Source organism: Camelus dromedarius, chromosome 3 (assembly GCF_036321535.1).
Source record: "Camelus dromedarius isolate mCamDro1 chromosome 3, mCamDro1.pat, whole genome shotgun sequence".
Taxonomy (NCBI): domain Eukaryota; kingdom Metazoa; phylum Chordata; class Mammalia; order Artiodactyla; family Camelidae; genus Camelus; species Camelus dromedarius.
In genome coordinates, this window is record NC_087438.1 from 106,170,038 (window position 1) to 106,184,295 (window position 14,258).

Here is a 14,258-nt window from a genome sequence, read left to right on the forward strand (position 1 = left end):
ACAGACTTAAAAGTGAGGCTACCCAGTGAGCTGTGACGGAGTCTGTCAGATCTCCTGATGGACTGGTTCAAAGCATTCCCTGATATGTTCCTGTATTCTTGGCTGGCAACAATCACTCATTCACTTGTTTATTCAAAAAATATTTAGGGAGCATTTTTATGGCAGCAAAGTGTGGCAGATGAGGGGCCCCCAGAACTCATCGGTTCTTGGAAGGGCATTCAGGGGAGAACTAACTGTGGGCTTAGTTTGTGTGCACTCAGATCCCCACCATCCTGGAGATGACTGTTAGCCAGTTAACAGGGGAGGGAGCGCAGGTGAAGTCACGGACGCAGGATCACACAGCTCCTAAAGTAGCAGTCCTGGAACTCAACCTGGGCCCCCCTCACTCCAAAGCTGATGCCTTTCCAAATCTAGATTCCAGGCCCACCACCATGTGGCACCCCCAACCCCCGCCTCCGCACCTCCACTCTGGCAGAGCCAGGTCTCTAGAGGCCGCAGATCTGGCTGTTTTCGGTGACCCTCTGTAGCAGGATTTTTCTCATTTCCTCCCTGGTTCTCCTGACCATGCAGAACAACCTTGGGGCTTTCCCCAGAGGGGAAACCCAGCCTGGAAGCAACCCAGCCCGGGACACGTGGCTGCGGGTGACTGCTGGTGTTTGTCTCCTTAGCTGCAGAGCGTCTGGGTGCCTGGAAGTGCAGCAAGGTGGGGGAGCTCCCTGGATGGGTGCTGAGCCAGTGATTCCCCAGAGGACTAGACCAGCCTCCCTCTGGCTCTGTAGCCTAAGACAGATCATAGCCCCACTTTGGGCCTCAGTTTCCCCGGTGAAAAGTGGAAGGGTAACAGAGGTCCAGGACCAGGGCTTCTGTGTGGCCTTTGTGTTGGAAGTTTATGTACTGATGGCAAGTTCTCCCTCCCACCTTTCCTCTTGGGCTCTTGTGAGGATAAGTGGGACTGTGGCTACAAAAGGACTTTTTTTAAAGTTTTTTTTTTTTTAATGGAGGTACTGGAGAATGAACCCAGGACACTGCGCATGCTAAGCTTGTACTCTACCACTGAGCTATACCCACTTCCCTCAAGGACATTGAAATGGAGAACAAAAATGAATGACTGGATGCAGAAGCTGATCACTGTCGACTGAGACCCTCTCCACCCAGCTCCAGCTTCTGCCTCCCCCAAACTCCTGCCTGTGCCCCAAGTTCCCATCCTCCAGACCCTCTGAAGGGCCCGTGGGCCTGGGGCAGGAGGAGCCTGGGTAAGAGTCTGGTTAGAACCAGGATGTCTCTGGGCTTGGCATAGGCATCTCAAAGCCAAGAAGTCACCCACTTGGATACAACCCCTTGTATCCAGCAGCCTCCCAGACACCCTGCCATGCCAAATTTGTGCCTTGACTTTCCCCACAGGCAGAGATGGGACAGTGAGTTTGAAAATAGGAAGAGGAGACCTGTGGCTAACCAAGAGACATCCTTCTGGCAGATCACAACACTCGCCTTATGCCTGGGTTGGGAAATCCCTTCTGCTCCTGGGCCTCAGTTTCCCCATCTGCATTGTTCAAGGCATACATTACAGGACATGAGAGAGCCTTCTGAGGTTCAGTGTTGGGTTTCTGACTTCTGCCCTCCTCAGACCTCCAGGCCCTAGCTTAGAGCAGACGGAGACCAGTTCCACCCTCAGGGGCTTCCATCTGGGGTCTGAACCACACTCCCCGGCTCCATCTGCTGCAGCAGCCCCCAGATTCTCTCTGAAGTGGACAGAAACCAAGGGTGGGAGGCAAGGGCACGCCCCCTCCCCAGGAGGACTCAAAGGCTGGAGTCTCACTTCCAGGCTTGTGCGCTTGGATGGAGCGATGAGCTGGAGGGATGGCGGGTGAGGCAGCTCCACATGGAGAGGCAGCACCCTGGGCTCAACGGGTGTACCGACCCCCTCTTCCACCTGCTGGGCTAGATGGTGGGGGCAGCTGAGGGGAGGGCTCCTGGCTCCCCCCTCCCCCCACCCCACCCAGGGGCTCTGCAGGGGCCTGGATCTCTTTCCACACAAAAGACCTGTGGGGGAGAAGCCTTATCCACAGCCAGAGCTGGGGCAACATTCTAATCTGGTGGAATCACAGTTGGAGCATTACAGAACCTTAGTACACTGCAGAATTCTAGAATCTCAGACGCACAGCATCCCAAAATTTTAGAAAAGTGAGTCATAGATTTTAGGTTTCTGAACTGTGCTGTCCAACACTGTAGCTAGCCACTGGCCACGTGTGGTTATTGAGCCCTTGAAATGTGACGAGTCTGAATTGAGAGGAGCTGTGTGTATAAAATACACAGCGGATTTCGAAGACTTTGTACAGAAGAAAGAATTTTAAACATCTCATTAATAATTTATTTACATTAAATACATGTCAGAATGATAACATTTTGGGTATACTGGGTTAAATACAATGTATTGCTAAAATACATTGTTGTTTCTTTTTACTTTTTAAATGTGGCTACTAGAAAATTTGAAATTTCGTGTGCATTGTTTCAGAATTTTAAAGAGACAGAATGTTAGAGCGAGATTTCCAGATCTTTATATCTTTAGTTGACTCTGAGTCTTAGACACTAACTCTCAGAGCTGAGAAGAATCTAAGAATCCTAGTCCTTCTCCCCGCAACGCAGGGATCCTCTAGCCCTTCCTGACCAGCACTGACCAGCCTCCGCCCACCCCTCCCCCCCCCCCCCCCCCCCCCCCGTGCAGAACACACTGCCACCGAGGCTGCTGGGCTTTGGGGATGATTAGAGTCCCTGGGTGTCAGGGTCAGGGGGGAAATCTTCTTCCTGCAGCTACTTCCACCCTCATGGTTGGTACCCAGAGCACCTTCCGGGGCTTCCCAGGACAGGTCTGCATACTTCTCCCCATGACAGATGTGTAGTCTGGATCCTGTCCTGCCCTCCCCTCCTGGTTGCAGGGCCTACCTTGATACCTGTTCCTACAGGGGGGCTTCAGGAACCCTCCCAGCAGGGACCCTCAGCTCCAGATGAACTTCTCTGCTTTCCCGTCCCTCAGCAGAACTGTTGCTGGGACCCCAGTGATGGAGTGAGGGTCCCCCAGCCTCTCCAAATTTGTGTTCTGTTTGCCTATCTGGGTAACTGGCCTGTACCTTATGGGCTCTAGGCCCTGCCCTGCTCTCAGCTCCGGGAAGATATGTGATGGGTGACTACAGGTGCTAGGATGTGGGGTGACACAGGAATCAGGAGGTTGATTTAGGGTGCCTCAAATCTGCCTGGAAAATGCTTCTTTCAGTTTTAAGAGACTGTGGGGAGGAAGAAGGAAGAGGCTTTCCCACTAACAGAGTCAAGAGTCCCAAGGCAGTGAGTCCTAAATGGCAATGACTCACTCAGGGAGCCCTAGCAATTCAGAAGAGGAAGATCAGAGGTCACTCGGGGAAGGCGTCCTGGAGGAGGTCAGACTAGAGCTGGAATTGAAGGAAAGGGAGTGCTGGTTAGAGTCACAAAGAGGTGGAGGTGAGGATATTCTGGGCAGAAGGGATGCTGTGCACACATGGCCTGTACCCAGGCCTGGAGGGTCCCAGGCTTCCTAGAGTAGAGGGATCAGAGGGTGGTAGGGCCTGGAGGGTGGGTCAGCTGGCTAAGGGCAGCCTGGGAGTTAGCCTCCAGGGAGGGAAGTGTATGTACAATAGAGGGGAACCCCAATGAGCTGTAGGGGAGTGTTGGGTAAAGTAGCAGTAACAACTATAGCTATGCCAGGCACGGTGCTAAGTGGCTTCTTAATATTTCATTTAATCTCCTCAATAACCCTATGATGTAACTACTATTATCCCCATTCTACAAGTAAACAGTTGAAGCCAAATTAAGTGACAGTAAGTGAGGGCTGACCTTGGATTTCGACACAGGATAGTCCAACTGCAAAGCTCTTAAGCACGGATGGAGGGTGTATTGGGGAAAGGGAGGTGGGTGGGGTGAGTGGTGTGTGCAGCGTATGAGTGAATGAGTGGGACCATGTTGTGTGTGAATGCAGGGTGGGGGTTATTCCTGCAATTTCCCTCCTGCTTCCCTCCCCCAACCCCAGCTCCATCTCAGGACAGACTCAGCCCAGACGGCTCTGTGTGAAGAGTGGGCCTTGGAATGAAAAGAATTTCCATGCCTGTTGGAGCAAATAACCCTAGACAAGAGTCTGACCACCATGCCAGTTTCAGAGCCAACTTTCCACTGGGGTCAACACTCCCCTCTTACCCCCTACATGCTGGCCTGTCTCCAAGGGCCCAGGAATGGTGTCTAGACTTGACCTTGGGAGTTCTTGCCTTGATGGTGCCACTTCCTTCTCAGCTTCTGATGCGCACACAGCTGGGCAATGGGGAAGGGTCCACGGGCAGGGGCCTTTGCAGGTTTGCTATGTCACTGGTGATGGGGCAGGCCCCTGATCCTCTCTGAGCCTCAGTTTCTCCATTTCTGCAAGGAGGCAGATTGGATTAGTTCAGGAATCATAAACTAAGACAACAAGGTAGCCCTGGAGGAGCATGCAAACAATGAAGGTGGGCCCGGTTTGTGTGTGTGTGTGTGTGTGTGTGTTTGTAAGGAGTGTGGGGACCCAGGAAGACTGGACAGCAACTTCCAGACCGGGTGACCAAGCCCATCCTCCCTGCTTCACTTGGTGGGGGCACTGGGATTCTGAGTCTCAGTTTCTTTAACTAGGAAGTGGGAGTTGTGACACCCACCCAATACCCCATGGGAGTGGTGAGAATAAACTGAAATAATTGATGGAAAGCTTGAGAAGTCCCCTCCCCTCTTTGATGAATGTAATCTTTTGTTCCAAGTGATGTTAAAAGTATTTAGCTCGAAGTTCATACAACTCAATATGGAAAAAACAAACAACCCAATTAAAAAATGAGCAGAAGACCTAAATAGACATTTCTCCAGCGAAGACATACGGGTGGCCAACAGACACATGAAAAGATGCTCAACATCGCCAGTTATTAGAGAAATGCAAATCAAAACCACGATGAGGTATCACCTCACTCCAGTCAGAATGGCCATCATCAAAAAATCTGCAAATATTATAAATGCTAGAGAGGGTGTACAGAAAAGGGAACCTTTGTACACTGTTGGTGGGAATGTAAGTTGGTGCAGTCACTATAGAAAACAGTATTGAGGTTCCTTAAAAAACTAAAAATAGAGCTACCATATGATCCAGCAAACTCACTCCTGGTATGTATCTGGAAAAAATGAAAACTGTAATTCAAAAAGATAATATACACTCCAATGTTCATAGCATCACTATTTACAATAGCCAAGCCGTGGGGAGCAATTTAAGTGTCCTTCAGCAGATGAATGGATAAAGATGTGGTTTATGTGTACAATGGAATATTACTCAGCCATAAAAAAGAATGAAATATTGCCATTTGCAGCAACATGGATGGACCTAGAAAATATTACACTTAGTGACATTAAGTCAGACAAAGAAAGACAAATACTATATGATACCAGTTATATGTGGAATCTAAAAAAAGTAATACAGATGAATCTATATACAAAACAGAAACAGACTCACAGGCATAGAAAACAAACTCATGGTTACCAAAGGAGAGAGGGCTGGAGGGAGGGACACATTCATAATATGGGAATAACAGATACAAACTACTATACATAAAATATATAAACAACAGGTTCACTGTATAGCACAGGGAATTATATTCAATATCTTGTAATAACTTATAGTGGAATATAATCTGAAAATATATAATATATAAAATATATTATATTATATATAAAATATATAATCTGAAAATAAAACTGGGGACTGAATCACTTTGCTGTACACCTGAAACTAACACAATATTGTAAATCAACTATACTTCAGTTTAAAAAAATTAGCTTCTGGTGATCAAATTTAGAGAACTGAAGAATGGGGAGGCCAGATAGTGGGGGAGTGGATGAGAGATGGCCTGGGGGTGAAGGCACAGGCAGCGCAGAGCCCCTCTAGGGAGGTTTGGGAAAGAACCTTTGTGCCTCTGCCCTTGGCTTCTGCCCCAGATTAGCGGGCTGGGACTGGATTCTGGACCCTGTCTTGCCCTCAGAGGACTTTGAGCCTATTGCTGTAATGTCATTTAGAGACCACATGTGCTTGTGAGTGTTTTTCTTTTGCCAGGTTGTAACTGGTGCATCACAATGAACCCAGTAAAAAGGGAAATTAACCGATTTACATTTGTTTGCAGAAGCCATTATCTTCTCTGTGTGAGGATTCTGAAGATCTTTCACCCTCCATCCATGTTCTCTTCGTCAAGTTGAACCCTCCGGGGACTTGGAAGAAGGCGGGCGGGTGGTCTGAAATTTTGTTTAGCTGCAGCCCTGCCCTTGGGCCGGCTGGGGGGATCTCCCACAGGTTGGCCAAACCTCCATTTTCTCATCTTACATGGGGGTGAAAAATCTCCGCTGTGAAAACCTGTCAGGACTGCTGGGGAGTCCCCAGGAATTGGTTTACAGAGTGGGAAAATGCTTTATAAAACACAGGAAGAGTGCTGTGTGCGAAAGGGATTGTGCAGCTGAGTCCTTGGCCCAGACGGCTCCGGGGAGTGAGGGATGGGCTGGGGAAGGCGTGACACACATCCTTGGGATCTGCCTGAAACAGGAAACCTGGCCCCAGAGTTGGGACTGCTTTGGAACACAGCTGCGAGTGCTCTTCAAAGAGCAGCAGTGTAGATGAAGGTGGGGGTATGGCGGGGAAGGGTGGGGAGGGAGCCCTGTGGGTGTGAGGGAACGGGGCGTGGAACTCAGGCGGTCTTACATAGTCTGGGGACTCGTTGCCCCTGGGCACTGGGAGGTGGGGTAAACCGTGGCAAGAACTTAGCCTTTGAGTTGGGTGGACCTGGATTTGAAACCTCCTCTGCCACTCCTGTCTGGGTGACCTTGGGGAAGTTGCTTCACCTCTCTGAGGTGCAGCTGTCTCGGCTGCAGAGTAAATGGAAAGCAGGTAGCATGACCAGAGTAAGAGATTAATTGCTTTTAATTGCTCTTATCCCCCGCCTCAGTCTTTGGTAGCTTTCCAGAACAATCTGTATCCATTGTCCGTCTGAAGCATGGGTTGCCTGCCCATTTCAGACTTTCCCCCTTCATTTGTTGAACATATATCAAGCTCTGCCAGGGAGCAGATAGTCTCTGTCCTTGAAGAACTCTGTGTGTATGTGTGTGTGCGTGAGAAAGGAGAGGAAACTGTTACACCATGTGGTCAATGCTATAATTACGGTGACCATGTTCTCCAAACCACAAATCAGATCACATGGTCTGACAGAGGCTATTTTCTGCCTCCACTGAAGTCCAAACATGAAATCACATGTAGTTACACATTCATCGAATCACCTTTTACTTTTTTAAAGAAGCAAATGACATGGAATTTGGATTCTTTGTGACACATCCCGCTGTAGTCCCAGAAAATCACTCAAGCCATGACCAAGTCCCATACAGAGCCCTGGCAGGAGCAGGAAGGCTTCCCGGGTGAGGTGCTGCTTACCTGGGGCCTTGAAGGCTGAATAGGAGGTCTTCAGGCAGGGAAAGAGCGGGTGGCCTTAGTGCGTTTGGAACAGGACCTACCCTTCCTACTCTATAGACGACCCTGCCGGGAACTGGGGACGCTGGCTAAAGTAGGCAACAGTGTCTGTTTTTAGTTACTTTTCACTTTCATGTTCCAAAGACTTCCTGGGAAACAGAATTGTTACAGGCCAGTATCACAGCATGGTTACATTGCATCATATCTTCTGATGCATTTACTTGTCTGTCTCTGCAGTAGGCTACACATTCCTGGAGGACAGGGGCCACATCTGTCCTGACCATCTCTGTGTCTGTCTACTTCCTCTCCCCCACCAGGATGGTGTGAGGAAGACTATAGGAGAGGTACTAATCAATGTCAAATGAATAAAGGAATGAAGTGCCATGGATGGGCATTTTGTAGGGAGACAGTGTTCTGTGTTTTGTGATGAATCCATTGACTTTCATTTTATATGTTTAGTTAGCAAATATGTACTGGTTGCCTGCCCTGTGCCTGGCACTGTGTGGGGCTCCGGGACTCAGCTGTGTCTGTGACCAATACAGTCCTGTCCACACACAGCATACAGTCTAGAGAGGCAGCTGACAAATAACTATAAGCGTGATGAAGAGAGATTGTGACATGTAGACCAGGAAGTGGTCTGGGTCAGGGGCACAGGGGAAGCTCGAGGAGAAAATGAAATTCAACCTGATGCCCAAAGGATCACAAATAATCATTTTGCTAACACTTTAATAATGCTTATCATATGATAGACACCACTCTGAGGTGGTGTTTAACTCATTTAATTCATTTAACTCATTTAATTCTCACAATGCCCCTATGAAGTACAGGCTATTATTATCCTAGTTTAGAGATGAACACAGAGGTTGAAAAACTGGCCCACGGTCACACAACTTCTCAGCGGCAGAACTGGCATTCAGACCCAGGCAATCCACAATTTTAATGGGGAATTAGGTAAAGGGGAAAGTGGTGCAAACCATTTCAAGACAAGAGATAGGCTGGACAAAAAGGTGGAGAATTTATCCTGAGAGCAATGGGAAGCCATTGGTGGTTTTAAGTAAGAAATGAGCTTTTTGAGGTTGTATGAGAGGAGACAGAGTGGGAGGGAGGGAGAGCAGTTAAGGGGCTGTTAACATGGGCCAAAGCAAAGACAAGATGGTGGCTTGGACTAGGGTGGTAGTGATGAAGAGGAAGGAATGGGATTGGGTTAGAGAAGAAAAAACCGGAGGCAGAACCAATAGAACTGGCCCATGAATGCAATGCGGGGACAAGGAGCTGGTGTCAGATTTCTAGGCTAGGCATATGAATTGAACACACAGGAGGAGGGGGAGAAGCAGGTTTGGGTGGAAGACAATGAGTTCAGCCTTTGACTTACAGAATTGGATAAAGCGAACCTTGGGGCACCCAAGCAGCATGCCAAGTGGGCAGTGGCGGGGGACACAAGCTGAGGGGGAGGTGTGGGCAGGGGGGGTTGCCAGCACAGAGAAGGTCCCCAAAGCTCTGGGAGATGTGGGTGGGTCCTGAGGGGATGGAGGAGCAGGGCATCTTGACAGCCTTCCTCAGAACCTCCCAGGGTATGGTTAGAAATGCAGGTCCTCAGCTTCACCTAGACCCATGGAGGCCGGTTCCCTGCGTAGGGCCTGGGCCTCGCATTTTACAGGCTTTCTGGATGACAGTGAGCTGGAGGGCCTTGGACCCAACATGGTGAACAGCAACTCTGAAGACTTGAAAAAAGCAGAAAGAGCTGTCAGTGACGGGGAGTTACCCCAGCTCACAGCTGCCCCTTAAAGGCTTTGGATCTGCATCTCGATTGGTGAGATGCTGGCTCTCACTCAGCTTGGGAAGGAGGACTGGCCTCTGTTCCCCTCGACCCTCCCACAGCAGGGCTTTTACTACCTCACCTGCTTACAGCCTTCTCACTCCACCTGGCCCTCGGATGTCCCTTCCATTGGGCCCCTCATAGAAGGTCACCCATAATCCGCTCCTAACCCACCTCTCCAGTTTTCTTGCTCATTCTTTCCTTCCTGCTTCCTCCACCCCTTCCCGCCCCACCCCCAGTCCCCCATGCAACACTCAGCTTTTCCTGAATGCTTTCCATGCGGCTGTAACAGGTTGTTCCTTGTACTGGGAATGTCCATTCCCCTCACCGCCCCCCCATCCTGCCCTGTCCCTTGAGATCCTGCCTCCTCCTCCCGAAGTTCCCTTGTTCTGCTCCCCTCTTATTGTGGGCCAGAGCACTTGCCCTGGGTGTCCCCAACAGGCCCACAATTCAGCCTCCAGACACAGGGAGGGACATGCAGATCATCTCCAAACATACCCAGACACTTCTTGAGAGTGCAGACCTAGGTCTGTGGGAGGTCAAAAGGGCATGAAGGAGACCCTGGAGCTCTGATGGGCAGAGGAGACAGAATGGAAAGTGTGGAATGAGGCTGAGCAGAGGCTGCCCTGGACGCTTCTGCACACCCTGGGAAAGAGCAGCCTGTGTGAGCCCATCTCCAGCCTGTCCCAGGCACTGGCATGGGTTGGCTCCTCCCAGGCCTCACCTGTGCGGCAGTCGAGGCTGCCTTCTCATTGTCTGACTCCTCACTGCTCTCTGAGTCCTCCTGTACCTCTTTCAACCCTGTACCTCTGTTACCAAGAGCACAAGGCCTAGCACAGAGAAGATGCTCACAGGATCTCATGTGAATGGAAATGGTCTCCCAAGCAGCAATTAGCATGAGTAAGAGTCTAGGGACTTGTTTAACCTGCCTAAGACCCAGACAATATTCAAGGACTTGGAATGAGTCTGTCCTACCCTCATGTGTCAAGTTTGGCTTCTCTATCCCCCTTGGCTCTGCTCTGGTTACTCTTTGTTTGTTTGTTTTTTAAACTTTGCTCCTACAGTTAGATAATCTTGAGCTTCGGCCCCGGGGTGCTTGCTGCACGCCCCGCTGGCCGCCTGGGCCTTCTGAGCAGGCAAGTCCTTAGGAAACTAACAATCCACTGTTTTCCAAATTTGCTCCAGCCTCACCCCAGGCCCAGAGTCAGGATCTCTAGGGGTGGGGCCTGGTGATCTACATCATTAGCAAGCTCCTTATGGCTCACTAATCAACCAATCAACTAATGACCCAGTGCCTCATTTTACAGGCTGGCTCATGGATGGCAAAACGCTCCACCTGGAACAGTCAGATCTGCGTGCAGGCTGGGGCTCTCAGCCACTTAAGAGACTCCCAGAAATCATTTCTTCTCCCTGGGCCTCGTTTTCCTCATCTGTTTAATGAGGATGACCACTGTACTCTTGCCTAATTTGCGGGGTCCTTGAGATGGTTGAAATAACACTGGGGGTGGGAAACAGGCTCAGCGGGAGGAGAGATTTGCACCTCTTCATCTGCCTGTTATGTGCTAGGCACTGGGGATTCAGCTGGGAACAACTTGTTGGGGGAGATGGCATTCTAGTAAACAATGAAACCAGTAAATGAACCAGATAATCATGGTAAAGGAAATAAAGGGGTTTTCGAGAGTCAGGGCAAAGGGTGAGGGGTGCCAGGAAGGCCTGCCCAGGAGGAGTCACGGCAGCAGACTTGGCTGTTGAGGAGCCCGCTGAAGAGGCCTGGACTGCTGTCATAAGCCCAGTGGCGGTAGAGCCAGGAGGCCCCCTCAGGCCGGCCAGGGTGCTCCCAGAGACCTCAGTGGCGCGGCGGCGCGAGTCTTTGTCTCCCTGGTTCCCTCTGAAGCCTCTTAGACCCCCAGCGCTGTTCCCTCTTTGACCCCGAAGAACTTGTTGGCTTCCCCGGGGCTTTGTTTCCCCGGGGTCACCACCTCCGGGACTCCAGGCAGCCGCCCCGGGCCCTCGTGGGTCCCACATCTGACACCCCCCCTCCGGCCCCCGCCCCCTACCCGCTCCGAGACTGGGGTCAAAGGCAGCCCGCGTCACGTGGTCGCCGAGCAGCACCGAATCGGCCGGGAGAGCCGAGGGAGAATCCGGGTGGAAGCCGAGAAATCCAGCCCCGATAGCAGCGCCCGGTCCCGCCCCGGCCCCCGCCCCGGGGTGCTAGCCGAACGCCCGCCGGCCGCCTGGGCCTCCCGAGCAGATCTACGGCCGGCACCCACGCTCCATCACGAGATCGAACCCCGCTTCCACCGCAGCGATTCGGGGAGGTAGGCGCCGGAGCAGGAGGGGGTAAGGAGAGATGGGCTGGGGGCCCCTCGGCGCGCGGGTTCGCCCTTCTGTGCTCCGCGGGCCCGCGGTGGGCGAGGCGGAGCGCCCCAACTTCCAGCCTTCGGGGAGACCCCCGCCGCCTGCCGCGGGATGGGGGGGGTGGCTGCGCGCTGCCCCAGAGCAGTGCCGGGGGCCGGGACTGGGGGCTGGGCACCGGGAGGGAGGGGGAGGGAGGAGGAGAGCGAGCGAGCGAGCGGGAGGCGGGGCGGGCGGCGGCAGCGGCGGCTGCGGCTTGGAGCGGGGGTGGGAGAGGCGGGAGGCGGCCGCGAAGGGGTTAACCTCGGCCCCGGCCAGTGCCCAGCGGCGCACGCACGCCCGGGGGGACCCAGGCGTCCGGCGGCTCGCCGGGAGCGCCCCCTCCCCGGGTGGCGCTCCAGCCGTGGCAGGTAAGAGGCTGGGAGGGCCGAGGCCGGCCAGTCCCCTGTTGCCGAGCCGGCGGGGCCCGAGCCGGGCGTGCAGGCCGCACGGGGCCCAATCGGCCGCCGGCGCAAGTTTGGTGCGGGCGGGCGCCGGGCGGGCCGGGAGAATCTGCCCGGCCCCGCGCACGGGGGTGGGAGGACAAAGGGGTGGGGGACCGCGCGGGGGCCGGGGGCAGGCCGGGGTGCCGGCGAGGGCAGCGCGGCAGCTGTAGGTCACGGATAATGTCACTCACGAGGAATGCCCCCTCCCCCTCCCCTACTCCCGAACAGGGGAAACTTTTGTCTGGCGAGGGAGGGGGTTAGAGGCCGTGTCCCCGCTTCGGGAAGAGTAAGGCAGCCGGACCGGTTTTCTCTGGGCTGTGATCGGCCCGGTCTCTAACTCCCCTCCTCCCTCAGGTTCTCGGAGCAACGATCCCCGGCTTTGAACGCTGATCTTTAACACTTTGGGAAGGGGTAAGGAGGGGGCGTATGTGGACGCGTGGGCCCTAGGAGAGACTGAGAAACTGGGGACTGACCTCCTGGTTCTTTCCCAGATTCAGGCACCCGGGTCAGCTAGGAGCCATGCTAGACCCAGGAGTTACAGAGCCCCACCATCACGCCCTTGTGCTGTACTCTTGCCCCCAAGGCATTCGGAGTAGCCTGGGGCATTATTGTCCCTGATCTGAGGTTCAGACTGACCTGGGTGTCTGTCAGCTCTGTAACTTTGGGATCGGCCCTTACCTTCCCCTAGCCTCAGTTTCCTTGCCTGTAAAATGGGCAATTTATAGTATCTGCCAGAATATGGATGAAACGAGAACCCGTGGTACCTTAGTTAATTGTGGCAAGTTTATATTCAACAAGTATTTGTTGAATGTTTACTATGTGCCAGGCCCTGGGCTAATTGCTTTACATACATTATCTCATTTAATTCTCCTACATTACTATTAGCAACATTTTACAGAGAGGGATACTGAGGCACAGAATCCTAAAGGTCACACAGGTGTGAAGAAGTAGAACTTGGATTTGACTCCCCTCCCCCAGCCTGAGTCTCAACTACAGGGCTCTATAAGGTCTTGCTGCGACTGAGTTCATGGCATCATTTTCCATAGAAATTATGAGGTCACCAGCCCCTCTTCCCTTGACTCTTACCCCCAAGTGATGCTTCTTCTGCCTGGTACTGGTGCGGACTGAGGTCTTGTGCCCTGGCTCTTGTTACTGCTGGGCCTGGAGCTCCCTGATGGTCCAAGTTCTGTTGCTGTCTAGGTCTGCGACAGGAGCGCTCTCCCAGTGCGAGTGGTGCAGGGAGGAGCTCTCCCTGGCTCCTGCTGGGGACAGCTGGTGACTTTGTCAACAGGCTTCTCTCCAGCACCCAGGGGACCGCAGAGCCTTTCAACTCCATTCAGACCAGGTCACTTTCAGATCAGCAAGGGGCAGAGGTAGGACCAGAAGTGGAGCCCTTGGGGCGATGGGAGACATAAGGCCAAGGGATTCATATTCCTGATGTCCTCTTATCTGACTCATCTGCAGGGTCCTCATTGCTAAAGTAATGGGCTGACCTAGGTGCTGCAGCACCAAGGGTCCTTGAGGACAGTAATGAAGGGTGGACTGTGAGCCGCTGTCCTGATTGCAGAATCCTCATGGAAAATGTATGGGTGTATGGGTTTCTGTGCCTAGGGCACACTGTAGGCCCTCAGTAAGTAGTCCAGGAGTGAATGAGTGGTGGCCCAGACTTTCATTTGCCTTAGTGCCCTGTACTGGCCCAGTCTTTTGGTGGAGGTATTATCTCATGATTGTGAATCAGGCTCTGAGTGGGGATCCTGAGTAATTTCTTAAAAAATGGAGAGCAAATTTCTAGTTAGCAAATGACATCTTAAAACAATGGAATGGGAACAGATAATGAAAGACATTTTCAGGAGAGGAAAGTTTGTGCATTATTACTATTCTGACTGCTCCGAGGACTACTCCGGCACTGCGTCTGGGATTTGCAGTGTCTGTAGGCTTTTCCTGGGCCCTGAGAATAGGGGGCCCTCCTGGGCTGACAGTTTACTGTCAGCTTTTAGAAACAAGAGTGGAAATTCCACTACTTAGCTGGACTTTGAGGGGACTCAGAAATGTGGGGCATTGAGTGGAGGGGCTGAAA

At 52.3% G+C, this 14,258-nt stretch overlaps 1 protein-coding gene and 1 long non-coding RNA gene across 6 annotated transcripts in view; one reads left to right on the top strand and one right to left on the bottom strand.

The window, feature by feature from the left end:
• Positions 1-2,738: 2,738 nt before the first annotated feature.
• Positions 2,739-13,411, bottom strand: LOC105098478 (uncharacterized). Of its 2 annotated transcripts, none has more exons than XR_010380399.1 (3): positions 13,268-13,411; positions 4,287-4,434; positions 2,739-3,440 (listed from the first exon to the last, which is right to left on the bottom strand). It is a non-coding gene; the product is annotated as an uncharacterized LOC105098478 (long non-coding RNA). The 2 variants fall into 2 exon arrangements; XR_838008.3 differs by having other exon boundaries at positions 4,219-4,434.
• The window catches only part of NDST1 (N-deacetylase and N-sulfotransferase 1), a 60,987-nt gene continuing 58,191 nt past the window's right edge, over positions 11,463-14,258 (top strand). The window contains exon 1 of one of the 4 annotated variants that reach the window (XM_031449352.2): positions 11,463-11,681. The gene's annotated coding sequence lies outside the window, so the exon portion shown is untranslated. Of the gene's footprint in view, positions 11,682-11,966; positions 12,107-12,408; positions 12,593-14,258 lie in introns of those variants that run through there. The other 3 variants (XM_031449350.2, XM_031449351.2, XM_064484439.1) reach the window with 3 other exon arrangements.